Source organism: Argiope bruennichi, chromosome 6, assembly GCF_947563725.1.
Source record: "Argiope bruennichi chromosome 6, qqArgBrue1.1, whole genome shotgun sequence".
NCBI classification, from domain to species: Eukaryota; Metazoa; Arthropoda; class Arachnida; order Araneae; family Araneidae; genus Argiope; species Argiope bruennichi.
The window spans coordinates 29208414-29221039 of record NC_079156.1 but is presented as its reverse complement, the minus strand read 5'-3'; the positions used below and the strand labels follow the sequence as shown (position 1 = coordinate 29221039).

General features: G+C 30.7%; 1 long non-coding RNA gene across 1 annotated transcript; it reads right to left on the bottom strand.

Annotated features, from left to right (window-relative positions):
* Nucleotides 1-5838: 5838 nt before the first annotated feature.
* On the bottom strand, nt 5839-12283 carry LOC129972763 (uncharacterized). Its single transcript, XR_008784889.1, has 3 exons — nt 11501-12283; nt 7975-8071; nt 5839-6155 (listed from the first exon to the last, which is right to left on the bottom strand). It is a non-coding gene; the product is annotated as an uncharacterized LOC129972763 (long non-coding RNA).
* Between the last annotated feature and the right edge of the window lie 343 nt (nt 12284-12626).

Below are 12626 nucleotides of genomic sequence, written 5' to 3'. Positions count from 1 at the left end.
TTTAGCGGCTGTTTTAATGACTGATAATTTTCCTGAAGAAATTATATTTTTTGTATTCATTAGATTTATATTTATCGTTTCATTATATTTATATTCATTCTATTTATTGATACTGATATTCTTTTCCCCCCCAAGCTTTTTGATTAACTTTATTATGATTTCATTTCGGAATCATTCTAAATAATCTCAAAGGCTTAGTTTTATGCATCTACATTTAAGGGAGATTAATCCTAATTCTACCTTTGTCGAATTCTATGATTAAAATAATTAAACCTAATCAAAAATATCAAAAAATACTCAGAATGTGTCTTTCTCCGAGATGTATGTATCTGACAAATCCATCTTGTTTAAAAGTAATTCAATGTTAATATGATGAATCATTTGATACAAATACTATTTATTTATAATAAGTTAATAAATACACGTTTCTTTTATGATCGGTATTCGAAACTTTGTCGAATCGCAAAATGGAATGAAGTAAATTGTCTCCTCGTAGAAAGACGATTAATATAACATTACGATATGTAGAAAAAAACATCAGACGGCTAATTTTATATTTGAGTGTTATTTCAAAACCATAAAAAAATGGGGACAAACCAGAAAGTGAAAGATATGACTCATTAGATCCTGATTAGTCAAATAGACGACAAGATATGAAAGTTATTGTAGATTTATATAAATACACAAGATTGTTTAATAATTCTGATACTTCAGTACAGGGAAAATACTTTCTAAAAATGTTTTATATGGTGAACCAAAATACTCATTAGTAAATTGAGATTATATATATAGAAAAAGTTAGCATTCAAGAAGTTATTTTTTAATGATTCAAAAATTTGTAATGGCTGCATATTAGAAAGGGAATACTTAAAAATTAAGATTCATAAAGTTCTATATCAATTAATGAAAATGAAAAGATTTTTAATATATACTAGCCGCCTTTGGCGACCAGCCCGTTTGCCAATCTGAATGTTCGTTAAAATTTTAATTAAATATTTTATGCAATTCCTACTTTAATAGCTTCATCAAAATATTTTAAAACTTCAAATATTGATAGTCATATAATTCATTCCTAATATTATAAATGCCTTCAGTCATAACGTAATATGTATCGCTATAATTTTCTGTTTAGCTTCCGTGGATTTATGCCTTGAATTAAAGTGGAAAGTATTAATCTGCAATTAATATAATATTTTTTACTGAAACAAAGCATTTTTTATAATGATTACTGAAAACAGTCACTGGGCGCTTAAACTTTGTGGGCACAAAATAATATCTTAATTTTTGTAATTTTTCAACCAAATTCTCTGATTCATGAGCAGATCGATTAATTAACAATGTTTAATTTTAAATGCATCAAACATTAAAAAAATAAACAGAATCGTTTGAAATAATGGGCCGAAAAATTTTAACCCTAGCCTCATTAGTGTGGGGAAAAAAACTGAAGCCTTACTCATTTGACGGTGGTGAAAATGAAGATTTATTTTTTGTCAGGAAAGTTAGTTTTTAATTAATAATTTAAATTCCAACTAATAATTAAAAAAAAGGGACCCCATCTGTACATTCCTGACCTCCAAGGCATACATGTACCAAATTTGGTAGCTGTAGGTCAAACGGTCTGGCCTGCAGAGTACCAACACACACACTGAACTTTATATATGTATAGATGATTGGGATAAAGTGTTTGTGCCAAGCTTGTTAAAGTAGAAAATAAATTCATTTGGATATCATTAAAATCTGTAGTTTACTGAACACAACTCTAAAATTCGTTTTTATATTAAATCCTAACTAATCTTGAGATTCTCTGAATTTCTATGATAGAAACAAATCTATTTAATAAGATTACCAAAAATAAAATCATTCAAATTTGTGCTTCATAATCTATTTTTTTTTTTTGAAGGAATCTCATTTTCGAAATCGACATAGATACATTGTTAAAGGGATTAAGTCTCAATGGATACATTTTTACCCATACAGAAGGCATATCTGGTAGAAATATCTACCCTAGTCATGATTAAAAGAATGAAATACGCCGAATTCCAAATTTTAACATTTGAATATCATATGAAGATATATTCTGCGAGCACTTCTTTCACATTATCCAAATTTTCAGATCATGGGAGTAAGTGAAAATTCCTTCAAGACATGTGAAGAGTGAAGTAATTTTAGCTCTTGGCAAAGAAAATAATTCTACGACATAAGCTACAATAAACATGCTTTAATTTACAAGAACTTACCTAACTTAACCATAATAGTGTATTTCAAACGGCATTGCTAAATTACAATTTACGGACAAGTGATGGTGACTAATTTGTACGCCAACAGCAACTACTCTCGCACTCCACACTCAAAACGCCACTACTAACCCCAAACGAATAATATTCCATTCATTACCCACTCCTGCGCGAGCCCCAACAATTCCAACTCCGCACACATACATTACCCACTCTTGCGCGAGCCCCAATAATTCCAACTCCGCACACATACATTACCCACTCCTGCGCGAGCACCAACAATTCCAACTCCGCACACATACATTACCCACTCCTGCGCGAGTCCCAGCCATTCCAACACCACACACATTACCCACTCCTGCACGGACCCCACAATTCCAACATCACACACACATTACCCACTCCTGCACGGACCCCACAATTCCAACATCACACACACATTACCTACTCCTGCACGGACCCCACAATTCCAACATCACACACACATTACCTACTCCTGCACGGACCCCACAATTCCAACAGCACACACACATTACCCACTCCTGCACGGACCCCACAATTCCAACAGCACACACACATTACCCACTCCTGCACGGACCCCACAATTCCAACAGCACACACATTACCCACTCCTGCACGGACCCCACAATTCCAACAGCACACAAATTACCCACTCCTGCACGGACCCCACAATTCCAACAGCACACATTAGCAACTCTTGCATGGCCTTAGCAATTCCAACACCACATACATTACCCATTCCGGCACTATAATTATAACATCCCATACATTATCAACACTACCAAGATCCCCGATAAATTCAATGCCACATGCTAGACTCATTTCCACGAACATCATATGCATTGCACACTGAACTACGATAACCACAATTCCAATACAATAGTATTACACAATCCAATACTACACAAATAGTTCCAATACCATGACATTACCTAATCCACTACTACATCTACAGTTGCAATGCCACTTGCATTATTCACGCCGCAGCTCTAATAGCATACATTACCTATACTACAACGAGCCGTAGTTCGTCAGCAAACATACTTAGTCATTTCTAGTTTAGTACAGTTTTCACTCATTATCCACTATCAATACCAGTGGTATTCATAATATCCCCTTCCACGATTCTTAGTCAATGAATCTTACAATTTTTAAACCACGCATTGAAATACAGGACCGAAATTTCACTTACATGCTGCGGGAACAGCGTCACAGTGCACCATATGCAACTCCAGAAATTAGGCAGCGCGATACGAGGGAAGTAATAACTTGTAGCATTCAATTTTAAAAAATAGTTTTTATCTAAAAAAATTTATGAGATCAGATAATGACGAATTCTACTTTCTATACCACACAAGTAGAACAAATTTGCAACGAATTATTTGCATATACCAGAAAACCCTAAAATATTGAATCTATGAGAGATCTATCCTCAGTATCTATGCATATTGAATTTATAAGAATTGATGTAAAGCGATTTTAACCTCGAAAGTTAATGATGGCCAAATTACTTATCAGAAATTCTCGTTTCTTTGTATATAAAAATGGTCAAATATTCCTTTTCTTGCCTTTCCAACACTTCCTCCCCCTTTATCTCCCTTGCAATTATTTAAAACGTGTATTGTTTTGCCAAAACTGAACATATTTCCAACAATATCCTTAAAAATGAAGATAAGCATCTTTTTTTTAAAAAGATGCAAATATTAAAAAGAGATTAGAATTTATACTTCGTTTCATAGAAAAGGTTACACATTTAGTTTGATGAAAACTGCATCTGTTGTCTATTTCGATTTACTGTAAGTTGTTTTAAAAAAGAAGCCTTATACTGAAATTAAAACCAAAACACGGAGTAAAAAAATATTGGAGATTCATATATTTGAGAATTTTTTACCGGTATAAGCTAATATTTTGATATTCTAGAATCCAATAAATTTCAATTTTAACACTTTGGTTATATGGCACAACGTCGCGGCAAAGATCAGGATTTAAACAGTAGATAAGTTTTTTACATCAAAAGGGATCCAATTGTAATACTTATTTCCCTGTCCTGCTTTAAAACATGAATGGAATTTATCAGTATCTTTTGTCTGGAGAAATGTTATCGAATCCCCTTCTTGAAACATTTTCTTCCAAAATTATTAAAGTACTTTTTTTGCTAGAAATCGCCTAGACTAATTTCTACAAATGGAACACCTAATCACAACGAATATGGAATTACGCAATCTTATCTTGATGGAAAACTGAATAAATCGACTCGGTTTGACAAATACAATTTAAATCGGAAAATAAGAGTGCAAGACACATTATGCCCAACAGAAATAACTTCCCGGTTTTAATGAATTAATCTAAAAATCGGCCAGTCTTGACAGAAATTTATCTTCCAAATTCAACATTTAGCTGAATAGAGTGACGATTTAAAATACTAAATGAAATTAAAAATTTGTCAATAAGATGATTTCATTACCAAGTTCACAGAAATTTATTTACTGGAAATCTGAAATTCTAAGCTTACATTGGATGTCACAGACGCGAGACGAGATATATATCGATTTTCTTCAGTCGGATGTAATCAAATAATCATATAGGATGTAATCAAATTTCCATATGAAATTTTCTTAACAATTTAATGCTATTTAATATCAATCTGTTGCCGATTTAGAGTTCTAAGATCAATAAAATAATTTCAGCAGAAATTAATGAAAGGCGAACAATAATGATGTATTCATTTTAGGCAAAGATGAAACATTTTTCTTTGTGCTTAAAAAGAATTAGTTTTGAAGACTAGAAATTCAGAATAAGGGATAATTTAGAAAATAGAAATCTTGATTTCTCATCACTTCTTGTTAGAAAGGTGAATACAAAGTTGTCTGTTTAGAATTTAATGTTAAAGAAAATGGATAAAATTTGAATTTACTTTTTATCATTCGATTTACAGTTTAATTACCTTTGCCCAAACATAGAATTTTGACAGTAATTTTTTTCCATTTGGCATTTTTTCCGAATTTTTCTAAAAGTGATTAGAAGCATATCAAATTTGTATCCTATTCCTATCCTATAGCTTAGTGTAATATTTTACATTTCCTTCCTAAAATGCAAAATTATGTTTCAATTTCTCAAATTTCTTAAATTTTAACAATCACTTTTTATGAGGGTCTAATATACTGCATCCCATAGAATGCATTTAATCTGTTACCATATATTCGTGATAAGAATGGGACAATCATCTTGACTATTAATCAAAACTATAATTAAAAACCGTTTGCATTATGAATGAATTTAGCATCACATTTAAACTGCATCCTATTTGGCTACTTCTATTGGGAATTGGAAATGAAGCTATTTAATAAATTTATTAATTTAAAATTGATTTTGAAAAATCTGACAAAGTTTTTATAATGCATTAACTCATTTATATAATATCGAATTTTCGACGGCAGAGAAATAGATCTCAGACAAAATTTTTTTATCTTATAATTTGTTCATTTTTTACCATTTTATAGCTTTTCGAATTGCACGTATTCAGATTTTAACTATTCGAAAATTTTTAATATGCATTAAAATCATATCACAAGGCAGTCTGAATGAGTAGAAAAGATTTACCGCCTAGATGTCTTACAGCCAATTCTGACAAGCAAATATTCTAAAATCATACGATCTTACTTGATGCATTAAAGTTCAAATGGAAATGACGTGCTTAAGTAAGGGCCCTGCTCGACATTTTCTTTTTCGTTATCCATTGGTTGTCCTGAACTGGAATAAGAATCAACATCTTGAAAAAATACTAGGATATTCGACGATGGTATGAGCATAACTTGAAATTTCTTGATCTGGACTCGATTACTGGGTATGAAGGAGATGTCTCTTATCCGCATTGAGAATTCCTTTTTGGGAAAATTGGAGCTGTAAAGAAAAGACTGTATTAATCATATGGAAAGCAATTTTGGGAAATCGCATGTAAATTAAAAATTTGTATTCTGGCATAGTCTACAAATAAACTGGTAAGTATCTGACAAAGCTGTTTCCAATAGCTTATTTAAATACAAATCGAATTATAAACACAATAACTGAAATTTATCAGTATTTAAGATCGCTTATTGCAATGAGCATTTAAATTTACTTTCAGTTCTCCTTCAGTGGTTCGTATTTAACCAGATGTTCAGTGCTTTTAAATTTTAACCCGAGGTTCAGTGCTTTCTAAGTAAAATGACAATAAAAGCATCGGAACAAATTGCTTCAAATGAACAATTTTAAAAACCGTAATATAAATCTATGTTTGAGACAGATTTTATCGAATCCTCCATTTCTCTCCCCCCCCGAAATTTATCAGGGAAATGGATTTCGTGTATTGCAGTTCAATCATTTGTCTACCTTTATTATATAAATACACGTTTTGAATATTTTTGCAATTATGCTTCTTTATTTGCAAGAAGCGAGGTTTTCGTTAGTCGCAACAATTGCTTGCCAGATGTGCAGAAAATGGCTGAAATCAATTTTTAGGAGAATTATGCACGAACTTTCTAAACGTGTAGTTTTCGAAATAAAGATAACTATAATACAGTATTAGTATTTTCAGTCCTTTTATAAAAATGAGAGTTATATTAATTTAAAAAATTATTTTAAATGTACTAGATTTGTATTTTAATTCTATCCATTAGATGGAAAAAATATTTTGTATTAAAATAATAAATTTAATTAAAAATAAAATTTTTAATAAGAAATTTGCATTAAAATGGTTTAAATTTTAAACTGAAATTTTAGAACTCGTTATTGCATCAAATTATTGTATCTGCGATTTAATTAATAAATATAACAATTTTGCAATTTTGGAATTAATTTCTATTTTTGCAAGAGGGCATGGTTAATACACAAGTACAGTTCGTTTCAGTATTTTGAGACAACCACTTTTCGACGATTCCATTTCATAAAGGGGTGAGACGTGGAAGGATTAGCGCATTTTCGGAATTCACCTTTGATCTTAAATTTCCTCTTGGATAATTAATCAGTTACTTTACCATTAAATGTGAACATCTCCTTTCATTTTCCCTTTCACTCCTATTTCGTTGAATTAAACCCATCCTAACGCATGTGCTAAATCGCGGAGGGTTTTAGAATTCATCGTAAAACATTACAAAGGTGGAACGCAATCTCTTGCTGACGGATGCAAGAGCAAGCGAGTGAAATTCACTTATCGTTTCTACTCAGATTTTAGAGATTTAATTATTGATTTACAAAAGGGAATCTTGGGTACCTTTGAATGAATGTATTAGGTGAATGATATACTCATCCCTTTTCTTGGAACATAAGAATTTCGATGGTCAAACTTTTTAGAGCACGTATTAAAAACAAAAACTAAGATTTGGATCAGGAAAAAAGAACATTTTAGAATAAGGTAATATGGACTAATATTGAAGAAATAGGAAATTAGGATATAAATTAAGAGATTACATATGCATATTACATTAAATCACTAAATCGGAAAAGTAATGCTGAGCGTTAGAAGTGTGAAAGAAAAATGTTGCGTGTTTGAAACAAGCATATAATAAACTTATTATATATATTACAATTACAGTTTAAAAACAAATATGTCTCAGCTTGAATTTTAAATCTGTTTGGTTCCACTACTGAAATATTAAATATCTAATTTATGAATATTAGCTAAAGTATATCTTCAGTACATAAAAACATCCTGACAGTTTCATTTCTGAGTTTAAGAACTTACCCGTCTTTTTTCTTGTGGCTTTTTTAAAGCATCCGATTTTATTGGATTCCAGCTTTTAATGACAAACTTTAGTAAATGGATAAACATTTTTCACTATCTGAAAAAAAATAAAATCAGTAAATTACTACGAGTTTAGTTCTAACATTAATAAAATGATTCTGGAAATAAGTTGCTGCAATATTTAAAAGAAATTAAATCGTATCAGGAAATTAGTTTTAACTAAAGAGGTCAAATCAAAGACAAATATTAATTATTTAATTCGAGTTTTCACAATATTAAAAAAAATGCTTTTCGTGGAGACTTCATTCCTAAGCTAGGATTCAAATTTGGAATGTTTACTAAACTCAGTACAAAGATTTTAAACCTGTTTAAAAGCCAATACCATCATTTGAATTTTCATCTAGTTGAAACATTAATACTAGAGTATATTAAATTTAAATGACACGAGCGAGATAATATTTGGTTTAAAAGGAAGAATTCGGAACACAATTTATTAAATAAATCAAAAGCATCAAAATTTACAGTACGGTTTATATTCACCATATAGGGCAAGAGACACTTGAAGAAAGTATCTTAATTTTATAAGATACACCTTAAAGTTTCTTTACACATTAAAAAATAATTAAAAACATTTCCAAGTTATATAATTCAATAAAAGGGTTATGAAGAGGTTTTTCTAATTCATCAGTTCCACTCATTTTTTTATTAACACTTGACTACCGTGTTGCCCATATTAGCGTCACGTGAAGTTTCAGTGTAAAATTTCATGTCAGTAGAACACGTCAATATTTAGTTTATATAAATACGTTGTTCACTTGGGAATCGCCTGTGATTCACAAGTATATCCGATATTCTCTTTTCTACTTCAATCAAGAGATAGTAACGTTGTAAGCATCTTTTTAATTAAAGGTCCGTATCGGGCATGAATCGTTGCAGGGAAATTGTTAAATGATCGCAATGGATTTTGTAGATATAAAATATCTTCTGTGATATATTTATGCAGTTGATGATTTCTCTTTTATAAATGTAATTCTGATACTAATGTAAATGATTTGTCTTTATGAAAATTCAAATATTATGAATTATATATAGCTGTAAAATGCAAATTTTGTGCAAGTCAGATATTGCGATTGACAAAGGGTTCAATAAGAGGACAACTGAATGGTTCCTGGTCATTGATATTGTCATTCTGGTTTCGTTACGGGTTTTTTCGCAGTAAACTGAATTGTTCGTGATGTATAGAATTTAGATTTGAAATCGTTGTTGCTTCTTTTTCATACGCGTAACTGGAACTATCTGCATGATAGCCGTTATCATATCGGCACAAAATATTTGGGATAACGTATCCGTTTTCCACATTACTCAATTATTCACCGTATAAAAGCATTTGATTTATTCAAATATACGAGTAAGAAAAGTTGTATAATAAATATAGCAAGCTAATTAAAAGAAACGTCCTTTTTCTTAAACTTAAAGCGGCAAAATATTTTAATATCCAAAAATTGAAAGCATAATAAAAGAAAACAATGGAGCATTATCGTATTAAAAATCGAAATATTTGAACAATTGTAATAATCAGGATACAGCACTATGAATGAAACTAGTGTGTAGCAAAACTTGTGAATTTAACTAATGCGTTTATAGGTTTATTAAAAATAGTTTCCTCCAGTTAAAATGAAGTGAGAATGAACGTACGATGACGGAAAATTGAGCAGAATTCAGACATAAGTTTTGTTTCCATACTTGGTTTTGATGCGAATCGACCATAAAAATCTAAAGATTAGAAATTTAATCCTAAACCTAGTACAGTATTTAAGATTCGATTCGTCAAACGTGATTTTTTAAAATTACCCCTCATTGAATATCGAAATCGTGTTCGCACAAATATTTCATGCCTTGGTAAAACGTGCTATTATAGACATCGAAAAATTAAAATAATTAAGAGAATTTTTGTCAAGAGGGTAGTACTAAAAAATTATTGAAAATTACATGTAAACAATGATGAAATGAGAAACATTTTTAGAATAAGGTACACATTTTAATTTTGATAGCTTTTATATAAAATGCATTGCGACTATGTAAATTCCACATATGTTAAAAATCTAGCTCAAATTCAACAAACGTTTACACACTTATAATTAAAAAAAGAGGAATAGTCTTAACTTTTCGTGCGAGTCTTTCAGACTGAGAAATCAATATTCTGTCTTTCTTCCCACAGACTTTGGTAAACGTTTTTGCGGAAGGATTTACACATCTTAAGATTAAAAATTTTACTTTTTCTATGATATCAACCTGAATTTTCCTTCAGTCTTCTTTCCATTTATTAATTTTAAAAAACATTTAATACAGATCATTTTGAAATAAAGAAATTAAATATTCTTTTTTTGGATAACATCAGTTAGTTTACCATTATACTTTCATTTTTATACATATATTTACTATTTTAAACAAAAGATATATTTACATAAATATTATACATGAAAGGGCATTTATCTCGAGCAACGAAAGGTATAATATAAACTATTTTTCAATGAAATCTAATTAAAATGTTTAGAAACTTTCTTAACGGTCATATTTGCCCAAGTGATCGAGTTCCAAAATTGATACTTGCAGGTTGATCGATTTGCAATGTACAAAAGTTTTCCTTCTGAAAGTAACATGACGCATTTTGCATAAAGGACGGCAGCCTATACACATGGTCGATGCAAATTATGAAAGATTATAGGGCACTTTAAGGGAGCGGAGAAATTCTAATTAAAACTTTTGAAGGGCCCTAGACCCACTGAATTAAACAAAAAGTTCTACGGGCCGATTCTCCTGTTAATTTGTATTAAATTACAGTTAACTGAAAATCCCAAATTTTAAATTAGTTCTTCGGAAAATTTTGAACAATCCAGATTAGAAATTGTATCTTAAATGATACTTTTTTAGCAACATTTTATTTGAAATTTTTTGGCTTTGGAACTTTAAAAATGGTTTGAAAATTCACTTTTAAAACAATTTCAAGGAACATCTTACACGAACTCTTCCAAACCACTGCAGACTGATTGTTTCGTATGTACCTACCACTGATTTTAATCGATTTTGAAAATAATATTAAAAAAACTAGAAATTAAAAGTATGTTTTTTCCATACATTATTTCGAGTTTAAGATGTAATACTATAGCGATGTTAACCTTTTTCACTAGAAGAAGGCTTGGATTTAAAATCGTAGTATGGTCTCCAAATATTTCGAAATCTCACCATATTTAGTATTTGATTTAAAATCGCTAAGTCAAAATCGTTAAATCCGGTCCTTAAAAACTCAACAAGCTAATTTGTAATTTCCTAAAAGTTTAGAGAAAATTTTTCTATCTCACTGACCGGTCTCAAGGAGTTTTTAAATCCATCAAAATTTTTTTAAAATTCTAAATAAATATCGTAATTAAAGATGAATAAAGATAACACAACAGTAAAGAATACTACACGAATTCAGAGAAATATTAACGTTACTTTTATGGAAATTAGTATTAGCAAAATCACTTACCCTTTTATTATTTTCGTTACTGAACTACTCTTTTACTACAGTATCTTTTTCAGTAACATTATTTTCCAAACATTATCTGCACACAAGGCTGATATACATCGACTATGATGGTTTTGCTACTATCTAAGTATCCAAAGTATACAATAAAAGGTCTTATTCCACCAAACACAAAGCAGTATCTTCTGTTAACATTTCGTTTCGAAGCAGCCGATTCGAAAATAAAAGACCAATGATGTTTTACTTTCCTTTTTGTTCAAGAAAATCTAATTCAGGAATTACCCCTTCTTGTTTCATGATAAAATATGAGCCATTTTATTTTTTCTTTTGTTCAGCATGTTACTCTCTCAGTTACAGAGCTACCGATTCTTCATAAATATATGCAGATGCAACTGAGCGCTTTTCCTCTTCTATTCTAACCCTCATTCGGATACAAGCCGTACGAAATCTTTTAGAAGAACGTAATGGTCATCCATAATAACGAATGTTTATTCACTCTCATGCAAATATCTGCTTCATGGCGCCTTTAAACAGAGTTACGTTAATAATAAAGAATAGTTATTAAACCTCCCTGCATCTCCAGATGCAAATCATTTGAGTCTGGTCTTCAACAGTCATTCATTCATCATTCTCCGCACCGAAAGCATCATTTTAATGCAGCTACCGAAGTATTAATGTCTCATTCAAACCCGTAATAAAACATTAACGATGAAGCTTTCACTGATACTGAAACGTTCAATTCCGAATTGTACGTTTTACGGAACAGCTTTCAACGCGTTTGACAAACTTCACAATTCTGCAGTGACTGACGATTGACGGGAAAGTCAAGCTCTGACGTCATCTCCACAGAAATACCAATACCTAATATTTGAAATTCTTTTTCTCCCTAGAGGCACGCCTGGAATGACCTTTATAAAATAGCAAGCATCTGACATGGAAGGAAAAATCAAGACAAGACACAAATAAGATTTAAAAAAGAACTAACAACAAAGAATAAAATCTTATCAAAATTTTCCAAACCAGTAATGATTATTCATATAGTGTAAATTTATTTATCCCTTTATGTAGTCTTTGAAACAAAAAATGAATCGTTATCAGGATGGACAGAGGCAGTGAAATTGTCTATTGT